Genomic DNA, 24,258 nt, shown 5'->3' with positions numbered 1-24,258 from the left:
GAACCTTAGTCCCCTCCCCCCACCTCTTCTTTGTAAATGATTTGCTTCCCCCTCCTTCTTCATGTATAAATAAACAGAAAAGTGTCTGTATATTTGGTATTTTTTCTCCTTTGGTCTTCATAATCAAGGGCTATTACGGCAATAGATCTTATCTGTGGAATGGCAGTCCCTCTGCACCTCCAGTTCAGGTTTTTGTTTATGCTTGGCTGCCATCGTGGCTGTTCCTGATAGTTTTAGGTCAGCCATGACAGACTATGGGTGACACTAAATAAACAAGCTGGGAGTCTGGGACCAGCCAGGAAGGAGTGGTACTAGGGCTCACAGTTTGATTTTCCTTGAATAATCACTCCTTTTATTTAGAATAACTTATTGTGTACAGTACCTGCTTGTCTGGCTAAAGCAAATTACACCATCCACGGGCAAGAACATAGAAATCCTCATAAACAAAGAGAAACAAGGAAGACAAGCACAGCTTATTCAACTGCAAAGTGAAGCTGCCGGCTTTAGGGGCATGATCAGGCTGTTTATTTATTTTCTTAAATAGCTTAGAACTCTTTCTTCTGCTGCTTGTTATCCTGCTATGACCTAAGTAACCCTGTCAAGCCACCTCCCAGGTTGCCCAGATCGCCACAACCAGCAAAGTAATCATTCTGAATGATAAGAAAGGGCATGATTTCTAGTGATCAGTGTCTCCGTATCCAGCGTTGCTTGCTAGAAGCACTGCTAGACTCTGTGTGTGTGTGTGTGTGTGTGTGTGTGTGTGTGTGTGTGTGTGTGTAAGAGGCTGCTGAATAGGGCCTCACTTTATTATATTTTCTGCTCTGCAACTTGGTTCAAAGTCATCCCCATCCCCTACTGTGTGTCAAGCATTGTGGCACTCATTGTACAATCACTATTATTCATTAATTTCCTCAAATTGTCCTCATGAATTAAGCAAAGACTAGTGACTTGTATAGATGACTATAAGCACTTTGGAAGAAAACAATTTATTCTTCAAATTCTACATAGTTTATAAGCAAAGCTGTCGGGGACATTGAAAATCCTCCAGTTCAAATTCAGCAGGTTAACAAAGGATACTAGTAGTTGTCCACATTGCAATAATAAGAGTAAGACTAATAGTGGAATTTAGAAAAGTATACAAATAATTAGATCAGAAATAAAACTACCAAATGCTATACACAGAGAATTCATGGACAAATATTAATTTAAAAAACCTCACCAGTAATCAAAGAGGGATAAATATTAACATTTTTAAAATATAGATTTTTACCTATCAAATATGCAGTATTTTTTTAAATTAAGGGCAATACTCTATCCATGTGAGACTATAGTGTATTGGGTCTTCTTATACTATCTATACTCTCCTGATGCTGGTTGAAAAATTAATTTTCATAATCATTCTGGAAAGATAGAATTCTCATAGCCACCACTATATCCTAAGGCAGTCCTCAAAATTTAATTTGTACAAGAATCACTTGGAGCTCTTTAAACACACACACACACACAACAACAACAACAACAACCAAGGATCTGATTGAACAAGTCTGAGTGGGGACTGAGATTCTTTATTTCTAAGAAGCTTCAAGGCAAGGGGGGTGCCACAGGTATAGGACCATGCTTTAAATGGCAAAGTGTTAGCTTCCTCAATAGTTCACCCAAAAGAGTTGTACTAAGGAAGTGAGTATCACATGTATAATTACCATAGTATGTGACACTGAAAGAGAGGAATGACACAAAGATAAGGCCAATGCTTTAAACCTAAAGGTCTCCTAAGAAGATGGTCAGTTTATTGGGATGTGTTATCTGGAAGGTTCCCCTGGTGTAATCATGTGGATGTGTGTAAAAAGCAAGGGGACATGCAAGTGTGGAGCTGCAGGAAAGTAACCAATCACTTTAACCTAAAACAATGGCCATGTCATGCAGTTCAACCTACTAAATCCGACGTTCATTGTCATGGAGGTAATAATTGAATGTGTGGAGATGTATAATATTAGTAAAGCTAAGCATGAAGATTGAAGTACTGACTGATCTTTGGGAAATGTCTACATTTAGGGGATGAGCAGTGAAAGAAAGTAATGAAGGAAACCACTAGGGCTGCTGTAACAAAATCAACCAGATAGAGTGGCTTCTGATAGAAATTTATTTTCTCACAGGTCTGAAGTCTGAGATCAAGATGTCAGCAGGGATGGTTTCTTTGGGAGCGCTCTCCTTGGCTGGCTATTTTCTACCTCTGTCTTCATATGGTCTTCTCTGTACATGTCTGTGTCTTAATTCCCTCTTCTGAAAGGCACCAATCATATTGCATTAGAGCCAACCCTAATCACTCATATTATCTTAACTTATTTACCTCCTTGAAGACCCTATCTCCAAATGCAGTCACATTCTGAGTTATTGTGAGCTAAGGCTTCAACATATGAATTTGAGGGAACACAGTTCAGCCCATAACAGAGACTGGCAAATAATTATTAAAAAGATAGAAAAAAGATGCATTTTCAGAATCTTAAAGAAGCAGAATTTCAACAGTGAACCCCAGAAGCAAGAAAGCAATGAGAGGATGGTAGATAATGTGTTGTATTTGTAATTTGCAAGTCTTTTCTGACATTTGGAAAAGCAGATTGAATGATAAAATTGGGGGTTGAACTGAGAATAGATAGAGGAAAAAGTAAAGACATACAAAAAGATTAAAGAGATCTATTGGACAAAATAAAAAAATGTAAATCTTTGAGCAGTCTTTGATCCAGCCCTGCTGTGACTTACCAACTCCCTTTCTCTCCCCTGGAGGCACATCTTCACTTCCCCAGAAAGAGCCTAAATCTCAGTACCCTAAGTCCTAAGTCCTGGGACCATTTCTATCCTATCCTGTAAACATTCTGGGACCGTTAAGATAAAGTGTACAATGGGAATCACTTATAAGTCATTCCCCTCCAGTAGATTGAGTTTCCCAAAGAACATCAGCTTCAAAGAAAGGAAAGAAAGGGGTTATTTTTTTTGTCTCAAAATTAGTCTGGAACAAAGGGTCAGCAGTGAAGCATCCAAGTACCTTTGATATGTATGTGACATGATCTCCACAGCATCTTATGGCAAGGTCATGAAATTACCCACACCACTCTGGCAGATCTCCCTACTGGAAGATAGCAGGAAAAAGGAAGTAAATTTAACCCAAATAAAAATATTTCAGCCATTCTAGTATAAAACTTCCTTTTGTATTAAACATTCAGTTCACTGATAATTCACTCTGTTGACCCTAAATGAACAAACAGCCACATACTTCTTCAGCAAAATGGGCTTATTTGGGAGCAAAAAATAATTGTCATTTGGGGCACATGATCTAATGGTGAACCATGCTGAAGTCCAGAGAAACAAAAGAGAGGATTGCCCTTTTATGGACTTGATAGAGGCTTTCATAAACAAAGAGTCCCTTGGAAAAAACTGAACGTTCAAAGTATAGTGACTTCATTGGCTGAGCTATGGCAGTCTCCCATTGGATGAGCTATCGCTGGACAAAGAGAAATAGTTTCCTTCTATCACTTCCTGTCAGAGATGAAAGGTACATCTCTTCCTGTTGGGGTCAGCAGTGTGTGCTGAGGGACACCTGTGTGAGAGGTCTCTCTTCTAGCCTCCCGACTCCATTTTAAATGAGGTTTTTGTTTATTAATTTTAACAACTCTTAATCAAGATCCACTCAAGTACTTCCCATTGGAGATCCAGCCACTGGCAAATTTTGCAATCTTCTCCTTTCTCTACTCAAAATGACATCTGGGTGTAAAGTGGGGGAAGATGCTTCCCAGGTCTCTGTGATCTTCAGATCTGATGGCATCTCTGTCCTCATGTTTCTTTTTCAACTGGTTGCTGCTCCCTCTGAGGCACTCAGGTCTGAAGTCGGTAGCTGGTGTGCTTGATGTATGGCCCATTGCAACACGATTGGGGCTTGTTGGTGACCCCTTGACTGTTCTGTTGAAGTGGCATAAGCATCCAGCACTCAGCTCTGCCCTGATTTCCTCAACAGAGCAGATGTCTTGGGAGGCCCACTAGGTCTCAATTCTGCCCACTCGAATATAAACTCAGCAAGGACAGGGTTCCAGCAACAGGTTTCACTCAGTACTGTATTCCCAGTGCTTTGAACAGTCTCTCATCAATAGTGAGAACTCAGTAATATTTGGGTAAGTGAATTTTCTAGCTTGGCTTTTGTCAGGCAAAGGAAAAAAAACTTTTTTTGTTTTTACTCTCTCATCTTCTCACCTAGTGCAAGTTTATTTGTCAAAATCTTTATTTGGATATTAGAAATTGAATGTTAGTTCTTTTTCCCCCACTTTGTATTGCTTCTCTAATGAGCCTGAATGCTTCCTCACTCCTCTCTTCCCACCTTCATGCAGAGAGAGAGATAGGTCCCTCGCCCTATGGAGAGGAAGCCATTCAAAACACGCACTCACACTCACACACCAGTATTTACTGGTCCCCAATCTTATAAAGAAGAAGGTTGTATTCCAAAAATGTTGGGTCTCATGTTTTTCATAGCCAACTGGAAGGAAAGCATCATAAAAAGCAAAGTCCACAAAATTCAAACACCCTTGTTAGGAGGTAAGACATCTACTCCACCTATTTCTACCTATGGGGAAGTTCAAGGTGAGAAACTGATCTCATTGCTCCCCTTTTATTTCATCAGCAAAAATGAGGATCTGAGAGTAAATGGAGTTACTGATCAGGTTAGTAAGTTTGATATGACCCTACTCCTCTCCTTGTCTCAAGAGAGCAGGCCTTGCCACGTGTTATAGGTCACTGTCACCTGTGACTGACGAGTAAAGCCCATAGGATCCTGGGAGTCAACTCAGCTAGCCCATCTGAATGCACTCTACAATATATTGTTGAAATTTTATCAGTAATAGAGGATATCTTTCAGTACTCCATTGGCTCACTGCTGATTTATTTCTTGATTAGTTCAGAATCTGGGCAAGGAAGAGAAGCATTATTTACTGCACTGCCTCAGAAATCCCCCCCCCCACCCACCACCTGAATATTATTTTCAACTTAGATCAATCTATCAATAGATACTTAATCATTAGATAGTGAAAATCCAAAGTGTGCATAGTATGGATGAAATAAATGCTTAGTCTGAATCATTTAATGTGTTGCAGAGGGTAGGAGGTAACAGAACTCTAGCATTCTGATCCCAACCAGTCCTATTTCTTTGCTTTCATCTTGGTCAGGGACACTTATCTTGTCAAGATTTGTTTTTAAAAAAGTCAAGTATTTTCTTTGTTAACCAGTTCCATTTTTACAAGATTAGCCTTATGAAATTGTTCATTGGCTAGCAGTAATGCAATGGAAGGACTCTCCACTGGGAAATAGAGAAGCTTGCTTGGTTCAATGCTCACTCAGTCCCTTCTCTGTGCTCCACTGACTCAGTGGTAAGTGGGACAGGTGAACTAGATGTGCTCCACATACCATTCTATACCTTTTCTAGACAATTTGTCCTTTTTATCTTATAAAATGAAAATACACTAATCTCAGGTAGAGGACAAAGATAGTCAATCAGCAGTTATTACATAATGTGTCATAAAGTCACCTCTAAATTAGTCATTCCTAACTCTCTTTTTCAAATCTTAGTAAAATTACTTTAGCATTCCTCCCCAGATATTATTCAACAACCAGTTGAGTGGTAACTTTTTGCTTCCAAAATACATTTAAACAGTGATGCTTTTTTAAAAGGGGGATGTTGGCCAGAATAGCTGACACCAGGCTAGTTTAATTAGTTACACATTTGCCTCCTATCCAGGTCCAATAAATCTGCATTCATCAGCACAGCTGCATCTCAGCATGCACACTTAAATTAAAGAGGCTTCCTCAGAGGCTGGGGCCATCCTGGCATCTCTTCACTTTGCCACAAGCCACATCAAATCCCGAATCAGTTGTCTTCTTAGAATTTCTTTATAGGTGTCTTCTTGTGACAGTCAGTAATGTATTTCCGGATTAAAATTTTACATTGTTGCTTAATAACCCAGGAAGTATTTTAAAATAAAATCATAGCATCTGAATATTTAATGAAATCAAACAATTTATTTTTTTCCTCTATCTCTCCTAAATGGGTGTACATCAATGACACTTGACATAAAAGACTCAAGACTATTGTCCCCTGCTTTCCCTTTTATCTTTACTGTTGCTCTTCTAGGATGAAGCATCATTAATTGAAAGTGAAATTAAAGCCAAAATATTCTTTTTGGTATATTAGGATCCAAATGTAAGTGATCCTCGCTGATAGACATAGGATTAGCAGCTATTCAAATGAGATGCTATTTCTTGAATGTTAACATTTTTAAATAATGCAGGTATTATTTTCTCCCCAATCAGAAATTCCTAGCCAACAGGAAAAGGGGGCATTTTACGTAGGTTCTGCCCAGTGCTGTGTCAGTCTCTGAACATTCATCCACAGCTTGCACTTGACACAGCAATGATGGATGAGCCAACTTGCTGTTTGCTCTCCCCTGCAGAGAAGATGGGCTTCCTTCTTTACCAGAGAGCCAGAGGGAGAAGGATGGGAAGGAGATGGATGGGCACTCAAGAGGCACCAGCAGGGGTGACGTATGTGGACAAGCATCAGTGGCACCTGTCACCATATGGAATCAGGCCAGGAGTCTTTGGGACCTGCATCACATCCCCCCAGGGTGGACTCAGATCAGAAAAGACCTCACTTAGCCACGTGCTAGTCACCTTCTTGAGGGCTGCCTATACTGGGACTACACACTGGCACCAAGTTACAACTGCCACCGTCTCGACATGAGCAGGGGACTCCACAGGACTCAAAGACAGCCATAAGATTAATGACGCAGAGAGGAATGTCAGGACAGGAAGGTGGGGATAGAGAAGGGGAAGTGCAGAGAAAGATGGTGAAGGGCATCTCAAATTTTCCTCCTTCTGTTCACTTCTTTAAATAACAAGAAGGTTAGTGGCTTCTGCAGTCCTAAAATAGACCTATGTCTGCCAAGTTCCTGAAGGTTAATTGCTGCTGCTGGGGGAGCTGCCCTAATTTGTTCTGCCTTTTAATGACCTTCCTGTAGGCAAATACAGGAGGCCTGCCTGCAGGTGTGCTGCACGCACCGAGATGGGGACCCCTCCCAGGGAAGTGTTGAACATGAGGCTGAGTTACTGGGAAAGTTTACCAGTGATTGGCAGTGATTTATATTCAGTGGCAAGTGTTGCAAGACAATTTCACATTTTCATCTGTCTTACAGGCTTTTTTAGTGGAGTTTTTTCAATTATACATCAACTGTTCTTTTCCTGTCACCTTGAAGTTCATGTATGATCCACAACTTGCTCCTGTAATTCAATTTATGCCTTTGAGAGATTGACAGGGGAAGTGAGTGGCAGGAGACAGCCAAGTCCTACTCCACAGCCACAGTTTCCATTTCCCCTGGTGACAAATCCAGAAACCGAGACACACTGGCATCTGTCTGAAACCGGACATTCCAGGACATGGAGTGACCATAACTTTTTGTAACAAACTACTTACTAGTAGCTCAGTGGTTAAACCGACTTACATTAGGCCAATTTCTGAACATGCAAGTGGATGTTAAAAATGTATGCATGACTATTCTTTTGAGATGAAGGACAGGAACTCTTACCAGTACAGGGTTAGTTTAGCCACTCATTTTACTAGCAATATCAGAATTCTTTGCTTTTCTTTAAAGCAGTTTTCGCCTATATGCCCCTCTCCCATCTTCTTCACTAATTGACAATGAAATACACACTCAAGAACCACTGCTCCCCTTCCTCAAACTAGTTGTTGAAGTAGATAGAAAAGTAGGCAGCCACCTCTGTGGTGTGTTAAAAAACAGGAGACCTGTTTGAAGTGATCAGAATATGCTGGAGGGGCTGCCATGACTATCTGTACAGCTTCATTTCTTTGGTCCTGGAAGGAATTTATATCTTCTTAAGGTCTTCTTCTATTTGGTAGTAAAATTGGTAGGAGCTATATGCCTTGTTTGCTCATTGTGTAAATGCGGTATGAAAAACATGGGCAACAGGTTTAGTATGGAAATATATGATGTTGAATCCCAGCTCTAAAACTGGGGATTCAGGCCAGGCACCTTGCTTCCTTATTCTCCAGTTTAGTCATCTGTATGAAAGGGAATCAATGCTTGCTGTCCCAAATATGTCCCTGGGTAGTTATGAGGGTCAAAGGAAGTATTTTATATAGAAATGTTGTATAAACTATAAAGGCACTATCAATTCAATATGTTATTATTATCAATTCTTGTCTTTGGGGAAATCAAGCAATAGATCAGTTAACTCAAATTCAAGACCTAGAAAAAGTGCCTGGACTGAGGTGGGCACTTTGAGGCTGAAGAATGCTGGGCATGGTGAGGGGAAGAGAAATATAGATAAGGAGTAAGGCATCAAGAGTAATCATTAGGACTATTCATCAAATATTTACACCTTTCCCAGGAACATGGAAGGATTTCATTCCTCTGCCCAACTAAACATAGTGTGATCATGTTATTTGCTTTGCAATGAAATATGAGCAAAAGAAAAAAATATGTTTATCAACAAAATGCCTCCACCTACTTGGTCCTTGAGAGACTATGAAATACAGAAATCCCTGTAGCATGAGTAAGAAATCAACTTTTGTTGTGTGAAGTTGCTGAGATTTTAGGATCATTTACTAGCCTATTCTGCTGGTATGAATTAAAAACACATTTTGTGTACTAATCATCTGCCAAGATTTGACCTTGTCTATGCTATACTCTATCTCCTGCTCTTTAAGGGGAAGGGAAGTCTAGTAATGGGTTTCCTATGGGTAAGTTACATTTGATAATAGTGATTTAGGGTTGGTCTAACCAGTAATTTGTCTTTGATTTACTTTATTGAAAAGTGAAGAAGTGGATGCATCGTGACTCGGTTTTGTTTTGGTTATTTTCTCTCAACATTTGGCAGCTTATCCTGTTGCAAATGCTGAGAGATCTCTGTGGCACTTCTGGGATCTGGAGAATGAGTACTAAGTGAATTCTGGAGGCACCTTAATGGGGAGAGTTGAATGCAGTGAGTTTTCATAAAAAGGAATTTTGAATAAATGTTATAAAGAATGAAATGGGTAAAGTTTAGTAGCATGAAGAATGAAAAAATAGGAGAAATAAACAGATAATTATAGCTCCAAAAGAGCCTGACCTGCTCTTGGCCAGAAGTAGGAAAGCCAATTGAACTGGAGGATATTTGAGGACATTTCCATTATGTCTCAATCTGAAGTCCCTGGTTATAATCAACAAAAACAACTCTAATTTCAACAGAAAACAAAATTAATTGGAAGGATATTGAGTAGCTCACAGCACTGTAAAGAAAGCTAAAGAAACCAACTCAGCAAGCATAAGAGCCAAAGCAACATTGGTGGTCCGGGGAGCAGGGACAAATGGACAGTCTCCAGGATAAAAAAGCTCCTGCATTTTCAGGCTGTTGCCACGCTGCTTATGACAAATTTCAGGAAAAAAAGGGGTGGTCATGGACTTTTGCCTAGGCCAGAGCAGGGTGGGCAACTTGATTGACAGATTTCATGTAATATAGCAAAAATGAGATAATGATACAGGAGAAATGAATGTTGAGTGGTCAAAAATATTCTCCAAAACCAGCAACAGAAATACAATCCAGGAAGCATAAGCCTGAGTTCAGGTTTGGTTTAAGAAATAACTAGAAGCTGTGGGAATAGGTAAATTGCCCATGGAAATGGAATTCCCTAAAAAAATATTTACAAAAGATGATCCTTACTTTTGCATACAGGATACACACACACACACACACACACACACACACACACACACACACACAAGTAAAGAGAAGATGAAAGCAACAGTCAGGTAACCAATTACTGAAATAGTACACATTCATGTGAAGTAGTCACTTCCCATGAGGTGCTGACTTTTCAAAAGAAGGGGGAATGTATCTGAACCCCCTAAAAATTGGCAGGGGTGCTATAGAACTTATTTGGGGAGTGAAAGGGAGGGGAATTAAAGACAACTCATGCCACAGCAAGACAATCAAATCATGAAAAAAGCAGATAGTAGTAATTAACAATGATTCTCACTCAACAATTTGGGATGCAGCACACTGATTTTAAGATTTCTGCAAGTGATTAATCTTTTCTCTACATGATAAATTGAACTGAATTTTTATGTTTAGACTAAGTGAATGCTGATGGGTCCAGAACTCCTTTTAAATTCATTTTTTAAAAATTCTTTGCCTCTCTTCCTTCAATTCATCATCATAAGAAATGTTCTTCAGCTTGTGGTGAGTTCTAAATGGAGTGATTGCTTGTTTTACATAGCTCTCTCATTTCCTCTGGTGAAGGAATTGTACTTTTAAGAAAGCCAGCTCTGAGGCATAATTTGAGATCACAATTCAGGGCCTCTCTTATATTTTCAAGCAGGAATATGAACTGAGTCACCTTTAGTACCTGAGGAAAGTTAGAATTTTGTTCTTTCATCTGCACTGTGCATGTAAATGTGGGGTACCCACGTACACAGTCATGAGTCTCCAATGATAGGCATGAAAAGGGCAATGATGTTAGGAAGTATGGGAAATGAAGCACTAAAGGAACAGAATATATCCTTATAGGGAGAGAGGCTGTGACAAGGAGGAGGAGAGACCTTAGGCTGACAGACAACAAAGTGGAAGGATGGAAGTTTTCAAAGGTTAATAACTTAATGAATTAAAAATATTCAAAAATAGAAAAAAGGAAGGTATATATTCCTAGTGAAGAACTCTAGACTCAGAATTAAAAATGTCATATTATTTAAGTGGCACAACTCCTACAGAGAAAAAAAGTTTAGAATCCAATTAATAGATTTGGAATATACCTTCCTCTAAAAACAATGAGTTCCAAGTTCAGCATGTTGCCCCCTAGCCCTAGAGAGGGACTAAGTGAAGAATGCACTGAAGGGAGATGTCTTTATTGGGAACTTTCAGAAGAATATCTTCAGAACCAAAGTATTTTGTAGTTTAAATGGACTAAAAATGAATCCCTGAGACTTAAGACTCTAAAAGAAATTCTAACTCTTGGGACAGGTTTGAAAGGTTTTTATTTATAATGTTCACATATTTTAAAAAAATGGTGACCAGCTATTCTCCTGGTCTGGTCTTTGCCAATAACAGAACAAGATCTCAAAAATAAGATTTTTAAACCAGAAAGTCTTCCTGCTTTCATTCAGTGGGGGGAAAAACCCAAAACACATTATACTATGGTTCAAAACACAGACTTAGGCAAAGCTTTGTCACTAACTATCAGATTGAAGAGAGAAAGTTATGTAAAGTATATGAGTCCCAGTTTCCTCTTATTTTAGAAAAATGGTATGAACTAGATTGTTATTCATGTCACTTCTACAGTTAGTAGCAGAGCTGTGTCTAGAATCAATTCTTCTGGATGTCATACACTTCCCTAACCCAGCATCCATCTCCAACCTATGGAATAAAATGCTTAATATAACTGGGGAAACGATATATAAGAAGTGGAAATAGTTTATTAGAGTTATGCATTTCAACAGACAAGGTGCTTCCTGACTATCAAGCCACGTCAAAGAAATAATTCAAGTAAACCTAAAGGCTGCTAAAACTAGTACAGACTTTCACCTGGAAAAGTTTAATGATGAGTGGCTGGCTTGAGCTGCCTGTGTGAACAGAATGAGAACAAGGACTACAACAGATACAAGCTACACTTTAATCAACCCCCTGTAGGTAAGGGTACTTGGTTCTCATAGGTGGCCTATACAGTAGCAGACCTTGAATATTTGAAAGAATTCCATCCAATAGATCTGAAAGACTCATAACCAAGGAATGGTTGAGCAGGAGGTCCCTGTCAGCAATCTCAAAAGAACCCATAAAGTATTTCATAAGACAAAGAACCATGGCCTTGCCGTGGGCCACACATAAGACCCCAGTTTATATAACAAGAAACACATAAGAACTTGCTCTTTCCTCCTAATCATTCTTCCTTGGACCCAACTTTGGAGAAGCCAGAAATAGTATCTAAAAGTTTTAAAGTTGGTAAAGTAACTAAGAAAGGTAAGAAAGGGAAGGAAGGAAGAAAACAAGGAAGAAAGAAAAAAAGAGGGAGGAAGGAGGAAAGGAAAAGAAGAAGGAAGGAAGGAAAGAAATGGAAAAAAAAAAGAAGAAGAAACTGGCCATGATGTCATTCCCTACTACAGACTTCTAAATGTGGTAAGGGAAGGAAGGAAGAAAACAAGGAAGAAAGAAAAAAGAGGGAGGAAGGAGGAAAGGAAAAGAGGAAGGGAGGAAGGAAGGAAAGAAATGAAAGAAAAAAAAGAGAAGAAGAAACTGGCCATGATGCCATTCCCTACTACAGACTTCTAAATGTGGGTCAAACCTGAGCTGCAGTAGGAAAAGGAGAGATTTGGGATTGGATGAATGATTAAAATTTTTATATTATGTTCAACTAAACTTATTTTTCTACATATTGGGGTAGATTATTGTTCAGTGATGATTCCCTCTCTCCCCTGGGGAGCATGCTTCCCTGCTTATTTAAGCATGTGTGTTAGAAGTCACTATGCGAATGTTCCAAGCTAAGATCTTTAGATCAAAGAATGAGTGTTTTCAGTCACCTCTCTGGGAGCTCCTGACCTCACTATAAGAAAATCCTGTACCAGAAAGTCTCTTCCCCTCCAGCCAGGGTTCCAGAATGAGACAAATGAAATAGAGCCGCCACAGGCGACCTGCACAACTGAAGCCCAAAGTAAGTCATTCTGCCAAACCACTTGCCTATGAGTATGAGTCAATCCTCGTGTACCTGAGTTTGGGGTGATTGTTATTATGCATCATTTATGTGGCAATAGCTGACTGACCTCTATAGCAATAAGCTCACATAGATTAATAACCAAGGAGAATAGAAAGATATTCAGTGAAAAATCTCTCTCCCTATACAGTGAGCTCAGCCAACCATGCCCACTTCCCATTGGCAAGTACTTTGTTTAGTTCCTTGGTGATATTCCAAGTGGTATTTAATGTATACATAGTCAAATATATGTTTTTCCTTTGTGATATATTGGTATGTTATCAGAGTCACTTGCTCTTTTTTCTATTTAACACTTTATTTCATGCATAAAGAGCATCTTCATTCTCTTTGCCACCACATGGTAACCATTATATCAATGTACGGCTTGTAGTTTTGAATATGGTACCTGAAAAACTGATCAAGAAAAGTTAGGGGATCTGTGCAATGTATGGTCCAGGGGCAGTCATGGAGAACTGAGGGAATGGGATTGAACAGCTGTGTTAAAAAAATAAATAAAATGTTTTCCTGCCTTGGACCCTACTGATAGCTCAGCCCATTCAATAAGCTGGCTGTTGTTAGGGTTCACTGAGTTAATACTTGTAAATCACTTAGAAAAGTGCCTGGCATATAGTAAGTTTTAAGTATGTATTTACTATTATAATTACCATTTTCATAGCCTACCCCCCCAATCTGAGATATCAATATATTGGAAAACTCTCTAAGGTAGTGTCATTGACCTTCTTCTCACTCATAATTTTTTTTTACAGTTCTCACCCTTTCTGCCATCCCTGCCAAATTTGTTGTAATTGTTCCCTCCTTTCCTCTCTCCAGCTTTGGCTGCACTCACCTCCCTCAGTCAAAATCTCTCCATTGACCCCATAGAGGACTCCTATGCAGTATCCTCGTAGCGTCCCCTCATTGGCTTTGTTTTATACATATCTGCCCACCTGGGACTGATATCACAGAGATTTGGAAGTCAGACAGACAGGTTCAAATCTGAGTTATAAGTTTATCCATGTGCAATTTTAGACCTTGCTGAGAATCTTTTTTACCTATTTTGTAAAATTGGAAAAATTATAAATACCTCATAAGTTTTTTTTGTGAGATTTCAGTGCGACAAAGTAAATAACATGCCTGGCACATGGTAGCATCTCAATGAACATCTTCTCCTTTACCTCTCAATGACTTCTTGTCTTTATTGATAGGCATCTCCATTTCAATGGTTTTACCTACTATCTCTATATAAGTGACCCCCAGATCTCTGTATATCTCCTCATTTCTATTTTGCAAATAAGAAAATGGAGTCTTGCTCTTTCTCAAATGTCCAAGGATCTGTCTTTCAACAGAAAGAAATGTCATGGCATCTCCAATGCAACCAATTCAAACCAATCTTTCCTTGCCCACTGATTCTGTCATCCTCCTCCCTTGCCTCTCTCATTTCTGTGAATGATGCTAGTAACCCATTCTTTAAACCTCAATGCCATCTTTAATTCTTTCTTCTCCTATTCCTCAGATTTCCAGTCATTCACAATGATTCTTATGTAATCAGAGCTGGAAAAAAATTTGGTGATCACATAGGAAACCATCTGTATTTCACAGGTAAAAAAAAAAAAACAAAAAAAAAAAAAACTGAGGCCCAGAGAAGTGAGTGGAGGTCTAGGTGGAGAAAGGTAAAGCTAAGATTTGAGTCCTCAGATGTGCAGGGCAGTGTTTTTTCCATGACATCCCACTAATAGACTTCTTTCTCAACATTTCTGCTTCTTCCACTACAGTTCAGGTCATTGTTATATCTGCCCACTATTATAGCAAAGACTTCCAATCACAAATCCAATATTTATTAGCACTAAAATTAAAAGACTCCTGTATATCACCCAAACCAAGGCAAGTACCACATTTCGGGAGACAATAAACTGACAAATGTGAGTAATTTCAAGGATGACAGCATTTGGTTTAAAGAAAAAATTTCAAACAATTACAATGTTCTAAAAATGAGGTAGAGAGTTTATTGTCACAAGAGATTATGCAAGGCAAGATTGGTCAATCACTATGAAGGGATATTGTAGAGCAGTGATGGCAAACCTATGACACGCGTGTCAGAGGTGACACACGAACTCATTTTTTTGGTTGATTTTTCTTTGTTAAATGGCATTTAAATATATAAAATAAATATCAAAAATATAAGTCTTTGTTTTACTATGGTTTCAAATATCAAAAAATTTCTATATGTGACACGGCACCAGAGTTAAGTTAGGGTTTTTCAAAATGCTGACACGCCGAGCTCAAAAGGTTCGCCATCACTGTTGTAGAGGAACATATGAATTAAAAGCTAAGAAAAGAGTATCCTTAAGGCGTTGTCCCACCCAGAGATTCCATGATTTTAGGGTCTAATCTGGTACTACTTACTTAGTTGCTATTGAATAAATTTTTCTAGAATAAATTTTAGCCCACAAGAAAGCTGTGCTTGTTCTCTGTTGCTTTTTAAATGAAGTACTTTGTGAAAAGAGTGGACAACTCCTTACTTTTAATTTAGTAAAGTTTCTAATGAATAAAACCTGCTTGTTCATTCAGCCAAACAATTTCTTTTCACTTGCACTCCTCCAGACTTTCATTTTAGCTCCTCTCCAAAGAGAAGACAATTCAACCCCGAGTCTAAGGTCATTCCCTAAGTAGAAACTCCACTGAAGCCAATAGAAGTCATGAGCATTTTAATTCTTTTGGAGTTAGATACAATTTGCCTTGTACTAGATCACAGAATTAAACTTGGTCTACTCTCATTCCTGAATTTCTATTTTGCTTGTATTTCCCATTTCTTTAAAAAAAAATAGCAACTGCAACATTCCTCAAAAAGGTGAGAAGTCTCCAGAGTACTAGTCTCTGTCTCTGAAGTAAAGAAAAGAAATTGATTTTAGTGGTTTTTGAAAACCAGGAAATAATAGAGAAATCATGCATTCTGCAGGAATTCTCCTGAGTGTATTAAATTAAACTGACAGCACTGATATAGCTATTCATGTTGAAATAATTAGCAATTCTAAGGCTATTAATGGTGTATTGTATCACTGTTTTAGAATTGGTAAGATGAATGCAAAAACCTTTTGGTGACTTTTGCTCTTACTAAAATTTAATTAGCCTTAGTTACTGACCTCATGTTTTATGTAACAGTACACTCCAAAATGATCTCATAAAGAATTGAAGTTTTAGAAGAAAGTCATTCTTGCTTTAAAAACTAGCATCACATAAAAGTTCTCTGAGTGTTTTTTAACTACTTTTGCAAAGTATTCTTATAATTGCTAACATTACCTATGGGACTGACTGACTTTGAATTTAATTGAAGTGAAAATGCATCTCTTTGACAAGGTCACTTTCTAAAGTGGAACTGCTCTACTTTGCATTACAGGTCTGATTTTTTTTTCTTTCTAAATTAACTATGATCTATAAAATTATCAATAAAGAATAATACCTTGGTCATCAAATACTAATAATGATTACAAGAGGGGAAAACTACCTTTAATGCACATAAAATTTATGGATGGTAATGATGTCTACTAAATCTGGAAGACTGGGTCTGTGCAGCTGGGGCTGGGCAATGCAGTGGGGTCAATGGGAGGATCTGAGCCAGAACAGCTATGCTTCATAAGAGAATTGAGACTCTGAAGTCTAAATTAGCTGAAATCAAACATAGGCTAAAAAATAAAACAGGAAATACCACACAGGGTACAATGTTATTGCTGTTTGGGGGTAGGTGGGGAAGAGTTAATCTACCAATAATTTCATGTTGCTTAGTAAGATTTTATTAATGTTTTATGATTGTACATTGTTTAGAAACCACATTATGGAAATGATTGTCTTGTATTAATAGATTATTTTTCTTGGACAATTTTATATATATTGGACTTTCTGCTCCTTCAAGAAGTTGCTACTAAATGTACCCTCCTGGTTCCGAGAAAAAGAAAAAGTATGTTCTAATCTTCCCTCTGGTGGGTCAGTTGGCCCAAAGGTTTACCAGTACACTAAACTTCCTCCTGAGTTAAAGCAAGAATCATGCTGGTCAAATGAAGCATGAGAACCCAATATGCTTAGAGTGCAATTTCTGAGCTACATGTGGCTCTTTTGCACGCAACCTTTGGTTCTCTGAGACCTCTTATTTCAGTAGTACAATTTTATTATGCTAGAAGCTCAGAGCATATAGTAGTCTTGGGGCTCTCTCAGTTAATAACATTTACAAATATCACTGTGGCAGGGTGGTTATTCCAGAAAAAAAAACACACAAGCTATGACCATTACAGTGATAGGTTATGGAATGAGAAAAGCAGCATGGCGGGTTGAAAAGAGCATGAACTCCAGAGGTAAAAAGAAACAAAACATTAGGTATGAGGTTACTTGCAAGATGTGAATATGGACAAATCCTTAAATCCCGATGAGCTTCCGTTCTCTACCATAAAATGGAGTCAATACATTTGACTCCCAGTTTTCTTCTGAGAACCAAATAAGATAATATAAATTAAAACTATTTGAATTTCCTAGGAGCTATACATAATAAGTTACAGTTATTAATAAAGGTAGCTCCACTTTGCCATGTTGGACCATGCTCCTCAATTGGAGATCCCTTAGGGACACGTGGACTAAACAGACACACACTCCTCTGGCTCCATCCCATCTCCACACAGAAGAGAGGGTTGTACTAATCCTATATGTAGTCAAGTAATTTATTGTGCCCCTGACTCATGTCATATTATAATCAGTCAACAATTTTATATTGACTGCTTGCTCTGTGTGAATCAAATATGCTATCTAGGTGTTTATAGGTGATTACTGTGTCAATAAAGGAGGCTTTATTAAAGAGGCAACTTTCCCAAAAGTTCTGAGCTTGGAATAGCAGAGTGCACGAAGGACTGGTATTAGGACCCATTCTAGAGCTTCCTTCAGTTGCCTATATGATCTAGCAATTATATATTCTCCCCTTGCTTCTTCTCCTGAAATTCATTCACTAAATAATTGCAGATTGAGTGCTGTAGAGATCAGATATATATCTATCTATCTTCTAGAATTATAAGTCCTAAAATAAAATGAAAGCACAAAATGAACTTTATTAGTAAGATTTTAGAATATTCCACATATGCCCATCCAATAAGAAAGGGCTTCCTGGAAAAAATAATTTTTTACATAAGGCTTGAAAAAATAGATAGGCATTCCTCACTTTTTCTTCTCTTTTCTGAAGTAGAGCATGGTTGAGATTTCTATTTTGTTTTTATACTTATAGATACAATACAGTATCACAAGCTGAGAACTTGAGTTACAATATGGTAAGACTTGGTGACTTTGGCCAAGTCACTCACCCTCCTGAGTCCCAGGTATTTCATTTCAAAATAACAATTCTCTTACCCTTTGAGATAGAATAGAGGGATCTGGGGAATATTATGCTGAGCAAAATAAGCCAGTCAGAGAAAGACAAGTATCACATGATCTCACTTATATGTTGAATCTAACAAACAAAATAAACTGATGAACAAAATAGATCCTGAGACATAGAACATACTGATGAATCTCAGAGGGAAGGCAGGGGTGGGTGGTGGATGGGAAGAGATCAGCCAAAGAACTTGTATGCATATATGTATATCCATGGACACAGGCAATAAAGTGGAGAAGGCCTGTATGGGCGGAATGGGAGTAGGGTGAAGGGGGTCAATTGAAGGGTAAAAGGGGAACAATAAAGATAAATTAAAAAAAAATTCTGTGCGTTGTTCAGAATTTTTAAAACAGAGTATATTGATTTCTTAAAAAAAAAAAAAACAACACTAGAGAGATTATTTGCTCTGTTAATATCCCCTTAAAAACAATCTAAAATATCTGTAAGAAAACTTACCAGCCTGTTCTGAGCACATTTTCATAATATTTACTTTTATAGCAACTGGAATTGAGCCATGAGAAAGTCTATTATAGATGAGAAAAGCTTAAGGTGAAATTTGGACCTCGTTGAATGAAAGTCTATGACCCAGAGACATGCAAAGACGTATCAAACTGAATAGGAAAGAATTTTCTACCTCATTGTGAGGACTTCTGCTTTTATTAAAAATTTTCTAAATCCTTTACTAATTATTCCTAAATGTGTACATAAATTGGCCACTCAACCATAATATTTTAAATTACCTTCCAATTATATTTCTAGACTTTAGCCTCAAACTGCTCAAGGAAAACAAAGAATTCCAGTAAAGTGACATTAACTTCTCTGAGATCTTCCCCACAGGATAATCAGGGAAGGCGTCTTCTTCAATGGAAGTATGTGGAGGTGCAACATAAATCAAGAAAATGCAGGAGAGCGCTCTGATAGAGAGGCCTACTGTAAAAAAGGAACAAGTGAGTGAAAAAGCAGGAAGCCTCAGTATCTTCTGCAATTCTACATGGGTGTTCAAAAACAAGAAGTTACCTGTCATTAATGCAGGACAATGGAAGATGTGCTATGCTTTATTTTCTCACATGAATTTCAGATGGATTCTTTGAGTTGACAGCAACAGTAGTCAAATCCCATCCTCTAACCCTATCCCCAAACAAGGTCAGGAAACGCTCTTGAAAGTGGCTTATTTTACATTGTAGCCCCAGGTTAAGCCAAAATAATCCAGGAGGAGAAAAACAACAATCATAACAACAACAAAATTCCCACAGTGAGCTACACAGCCCAGATGCCCAGACTTTCCATGGGGATCTTAATGAGGGTCAGAGGTCAGTGCTAAGGAGCCTGGTGAAACAGTGAGAACCAAGATCCTGTTTCCATTTTAATGCCCTTATGTTTATGTTTTGTGTTCTGCAAGGGAAAGACGGAGACAATTCCACTTCCAGGGAGGCCCGAGAAAAAATGTGCTGGACATAGTAGTTTGACAGAAAAATAGGGGTGTTTCATGGGGCAAAAGGTAGCCTCAGTTCAGAAAAATACCGAACTGCCAAAAGCATACTGTTAGCTGAAAGTTCTCATCCAACCCTGGCCTAAAATTAAAGTACATTGTGGAAATAATGGCCATTGTTTTCAGTCTGCCCCTTCACCTCTCCACCCACACACCTCCAGAGAAGGCTGCTTGAGTTTAAATTTAGCAGAGATGTTAGTTATATAATAGTCATGAGCCAGCTCAACGTCCCAGCTCCCAATTTGTCACGCCTGACCTTCCTATCACACTCTGATAAACTCCATTCTGTTACAGCTGCTTATTTTGTTTATCTTAGAGACTCAGATTACAGTTTATCACTCATTTAAAGTTACCTGCTTTCTTGGCAACTAACTTCAATTAAAATGCATTTTTCTCTCTAGAGCAAAAATTTCCCCTGTGGGTAAAATGCCTCACCCCTCCCATCAACCCTTAAACTGCCATCCCTTTCTTGGCTTCTGAACCTTTGATAACCTTTGGAACTAGATCCAAATCAACCTTTCATGGAGTTCCTGAGCTTATCGCTGTGGGATAACTTTAGCTTCTGGTTTCCAGGCCGGGCCTAGCTGGAAATCCTGAAACAACACGAGTACATTCATCCTCGAGGGAAGTCAATAAGGATCGGAAATGCCACAGTCTCTTCAATCCTGCGCTTACCAAATGTCTAGTTGGTCCTGGCTTGGATTCAGGAGGAGTAAATTTCTCTTCTTGGGGTTAAATAGATGAGGGAACATGACAAACAGTCTTCCCCAAGAGACCCGGGAGTGTGATTTCGCAGTCTCGGTCCAGTACTGAAAATGAAATGAGTCATGGGTCCGGACAGTTAGCAATCGAAAAAAAAAAAAAAAAAGTTCATTGAACATCCTCTCTGTACAAAGCTGTAGGATATGCACTTTATATAGGTTATCTCCTTGAATCCACCCAATAGTCCTATGAGGAAAGGTATTGTTTTTCTTTCCCCTTTATGAATGAGAAAACTGAGGTTGGGGGGAAAGTTAACCTTAAAGTTGAAAAGTTAGAAAGGGCTAAAGCCAGGTTCAAACCTAAACTGCTTCCAAAGCCAACAGCCTGTCCTCTTCACGGTGACACTTTGTGTCAGCATAAGGCTGTGTGCCAGAATCACCCGGTGAGTGCTAATGCCTGCTTCCTCCACCATCTCTACCATTTCCCAACACCTTTCCATTTTCTAAGCCATGTTGGGCTGCAAACATCTACATATAAAAAAAGAAGCCTACCCATGTGATTCTGATACAAACCAGACTTGGAACCACGGACCACTATAGGTAATAATGTAGGTCAATAGATTTTGTGAATGATAAAGTACTCTATAATCAATAGGCTCCTTGTGGACCAAGACTTCATCTTACATTATTTTTTTTCCACTCATTCATTAAACAAATGTCTAAGTCCCTGCTATGTTTCAGGAAGAGCAAGGGCCTTTCATAAACATTGGACAAGTCCTCTGGGCTCCTAAACTTTAAAGAACAGCTCTTTGACACTCTATGGCAAAACAGTGGCACTGTGGGCATTAAAGAAGCAATTATTGAATTATTAAGTATTTATATATACTGCTTTGCTTTAACCTTCTAAATGTAGTTTGGGTCAGATATGATCTCTATTTATCACACCCTTTGGTTAACTACTTCAAGGAAAGATCATCTATTTTGTATCAATATCCTTCCAGTACTATCAGCCCAACCTTCCTTTTACCCACTAAGCCCATGCTTCTATGTGATTTAGAGCATAAACATACTGTTATCTGTCCATCAGTGTGGAAGATGCTTTTAATTTTCTTCCTCAGTCTTTATACTCCATTCATCATTTAGGAAACCATTTAAATCCACTGAAAAGCAGTAGTTCATGTCAACTATATCCTAAGTTCTCAAATTCCAGTTTAGTTTACCCTCAGTTTTTCCTTGGTCATAAATCAAATATTTCTGTTATCATAACCAGAAAAGCAAACAAAGAAACAATATTTGGTGTTTAAAATCCTAAAGGCAAGGTTTGTGCACTTAGAGCATTTTTTTTAAATAATTTTTTTTTCTGAAATTTGTCTGGTTTACAGACAGGAAGTATCTCAGTAGCAGTCATGAATTCAAAATTTCAGACATGTAAACTGCTGGTCTAAAGAAAAAGAAATGTCCCTGTCAATCAACATATCCCAGAATGTATAGCTGAGATGACTTAAAATATATTCTTCTTTCATCAGACAAATGTCACTTCTTTAGTGATCATCTCTCTACTGTCAACTAATTTTCATACAATTCCAAATTTATTTTTCTCAAAATAATAATTTTAAAAATATATAAATAATAAATCTGTCCTTAAAATGAAGAAAACAGACTCCCAATCTCTCTTTTTACTCCTGTAACTTGCTTCCCTTTTAAAATATACCCAATTTCAGGAAATTCCTTTTTTTCTATTTTAAAACAAAAAAAATAGAATTTATTGGGATGATATTAGTTAATAAAATTATAGGTTTCAGGTGTACAGTTCTATAATACATCACCTGCATATTGTATTGTGTGTTCACCACCCCAAGTCAAGTCTCCTTCCATCATCATTTATCCCCCTTACTCTCTCCAACCTTCCCCCACCTCCTCCTTTCCCTGTAGTACTCACCATACTGTTTTCTATGTCTATCAGTTCTTTTTTTTTCTTTTTGCTTAATCCCTTCACCTTATTCACCCAGTTCCCAACCCCTCTCCCCTCTGACAGCTGTCAGTCTGTTCTCTGTATCAATGAGTCTGTTCCTATTTTGTTTATTGTGTTCATTAGATTCCAAATATAAGTAAAATCATATGGTACTTGTCTTTTCAGACCAACTCATTTCATTTAGCATACTATTCTCCAGGTCCATTCATGTTTTTGCAAAAAGTAAGATTTCCTCCTTTTTTATCACTGAGTAGAATTTCATTGTGCAAATGTACCACAGCTTTTTTATCCACAAATTTACTAATGGATACTTGGGCTGCTTCCAAATCATGGCTATTGTAATTAACACTACAATAAACGGAGGGGTGCATATATCCTTTCAATTTAGTGTCTGAGGTTTCTTCTAATATATTCTCAGAAGTGGGATTGCTGGGTCATAAGTCAGTTTCATTTTTATTTGTTTTTGTTTTTTATTGGTTTCAAAGAGAGGAAGGGAGAGGAAGAGAGTGATAGAAACATCAATGATGAGAGAACCGTTGATTGATTGCCTCCTGCATGCCTCCTACTGGGGATCAAGCCCACAACCTGGGCATGTGACCTGTCCAGGAATAGAACCATGACTTCCTGGTTCATAGGTCTATGCTCAACCACTGAGCCACACCCGCCAGGCCAATTTTTTGTTTTTGAGGAAACTCCATACTGTTTTCCACAGTGGCTGCATTAATATGCATTCCCACCAACAGTGCACAAAGGTTTCCTTTCTCCACATCCTCACCATACTTGTTGTTTGTTGATTTATTGATAATAGCCATTCTGACAGGTGTGAGGTAAAATCTCAGTGTGGTTTCAATTTGCATTTCTCTGATGATTTGTGTTGAGCATCTTTTCATATGTCAATTGGCCATATGCATGTCCTCTTTAGAAAAGTATCTATTCATGTCCTTTGCCCATTTCTTAATTGTATTGTTCAGGGGGTTTTTGGTGTTGAGTTTTATAAGTTCTTTATAAATTTTAGATGTCACATGTATCATTGGTGAATATGTTCTCTCATTCAGTGGATTGTCTTTTTTGTTGATGGTTTCCATTGCTGAGCAAAACCTTTTTAGTTTGCTGTAGGCCCATTTGTTTCTGTTTTATTTTATGTCCCTTGCCCAAGGCAATATATCAGAAAAATATTGCTATGAGAAATGTCTGAGATTCTAATGCCTATGTTAATTTTCAGGATTTTTATGGTTGAGTCTAGCATAGATTCTAAAATTCTGAACAAAATATTAGCAAACTGGATCTAGTAATACATTAAAAAGATCATACACCATGACCAAGTGGGATTTATTCCAGGGATGCAAGGCTGGTGTAATATCCACAAATCAAAAATGTGATACACCACGTAAACAAAATAAAGGATAAAAATCACATGATTATAAAATAGATGCAGAAAAAGCATTTGATAAAATTCAGCACATATTTATGATAAAAACTCTCAGCTATGTGGGAATAGAGGGGACATACTTCAGCATAATAAAGGCCATATATGACAAACCCACAGTCAACATCACACTCAATGGGCAAAAACTAAAATGGTTCTCCTTAAGATTAGGAATGGGACAAGATAGGGATGTTTGTTTTTACCACTCTTATTCAACAAAGTATTGGAAATCCTAGCCATAGCAATCAGACAAGAAGAAGAAATAAAAAGCATCCTAATTGGAAAGGAAGAAGTAAACTGTCATTATTTGAAGATACCATGATACTGTATACAGAGAACTGTAAAGATTCCACCAAAAATACATTAGAACTGATAAATGAATTCAGTAAAATAGCAGGATACAAAATAAACTTCCAGAAATCAGGTGCATTTTTATATACCAATAATAAACTATCAGAAAGTGAAACTAAGAAAACAATCCCATTTAAAAGTGCATAAAA

The sequence above is a fragment of the Myotis brandtii genome, unplaced genomic scaffold, assembly GCF_000412655.1.
Source record: "Myotis brandtii unplaced genomic scaffold, ASM41265v1 scaffold927, whole genome shotgun sequence".
NCBI classification, from domain to species: Eukaryota; Metazoa; Chordata; class Mammalia; order Chiroptera; family Vespertilionidae; genus Myotis; species Myotis brandtii.
The sequence above is the reverse complement of the archived record's forward strand: the minus strand, read 5'-3'. Positions refer to the sequence as shown.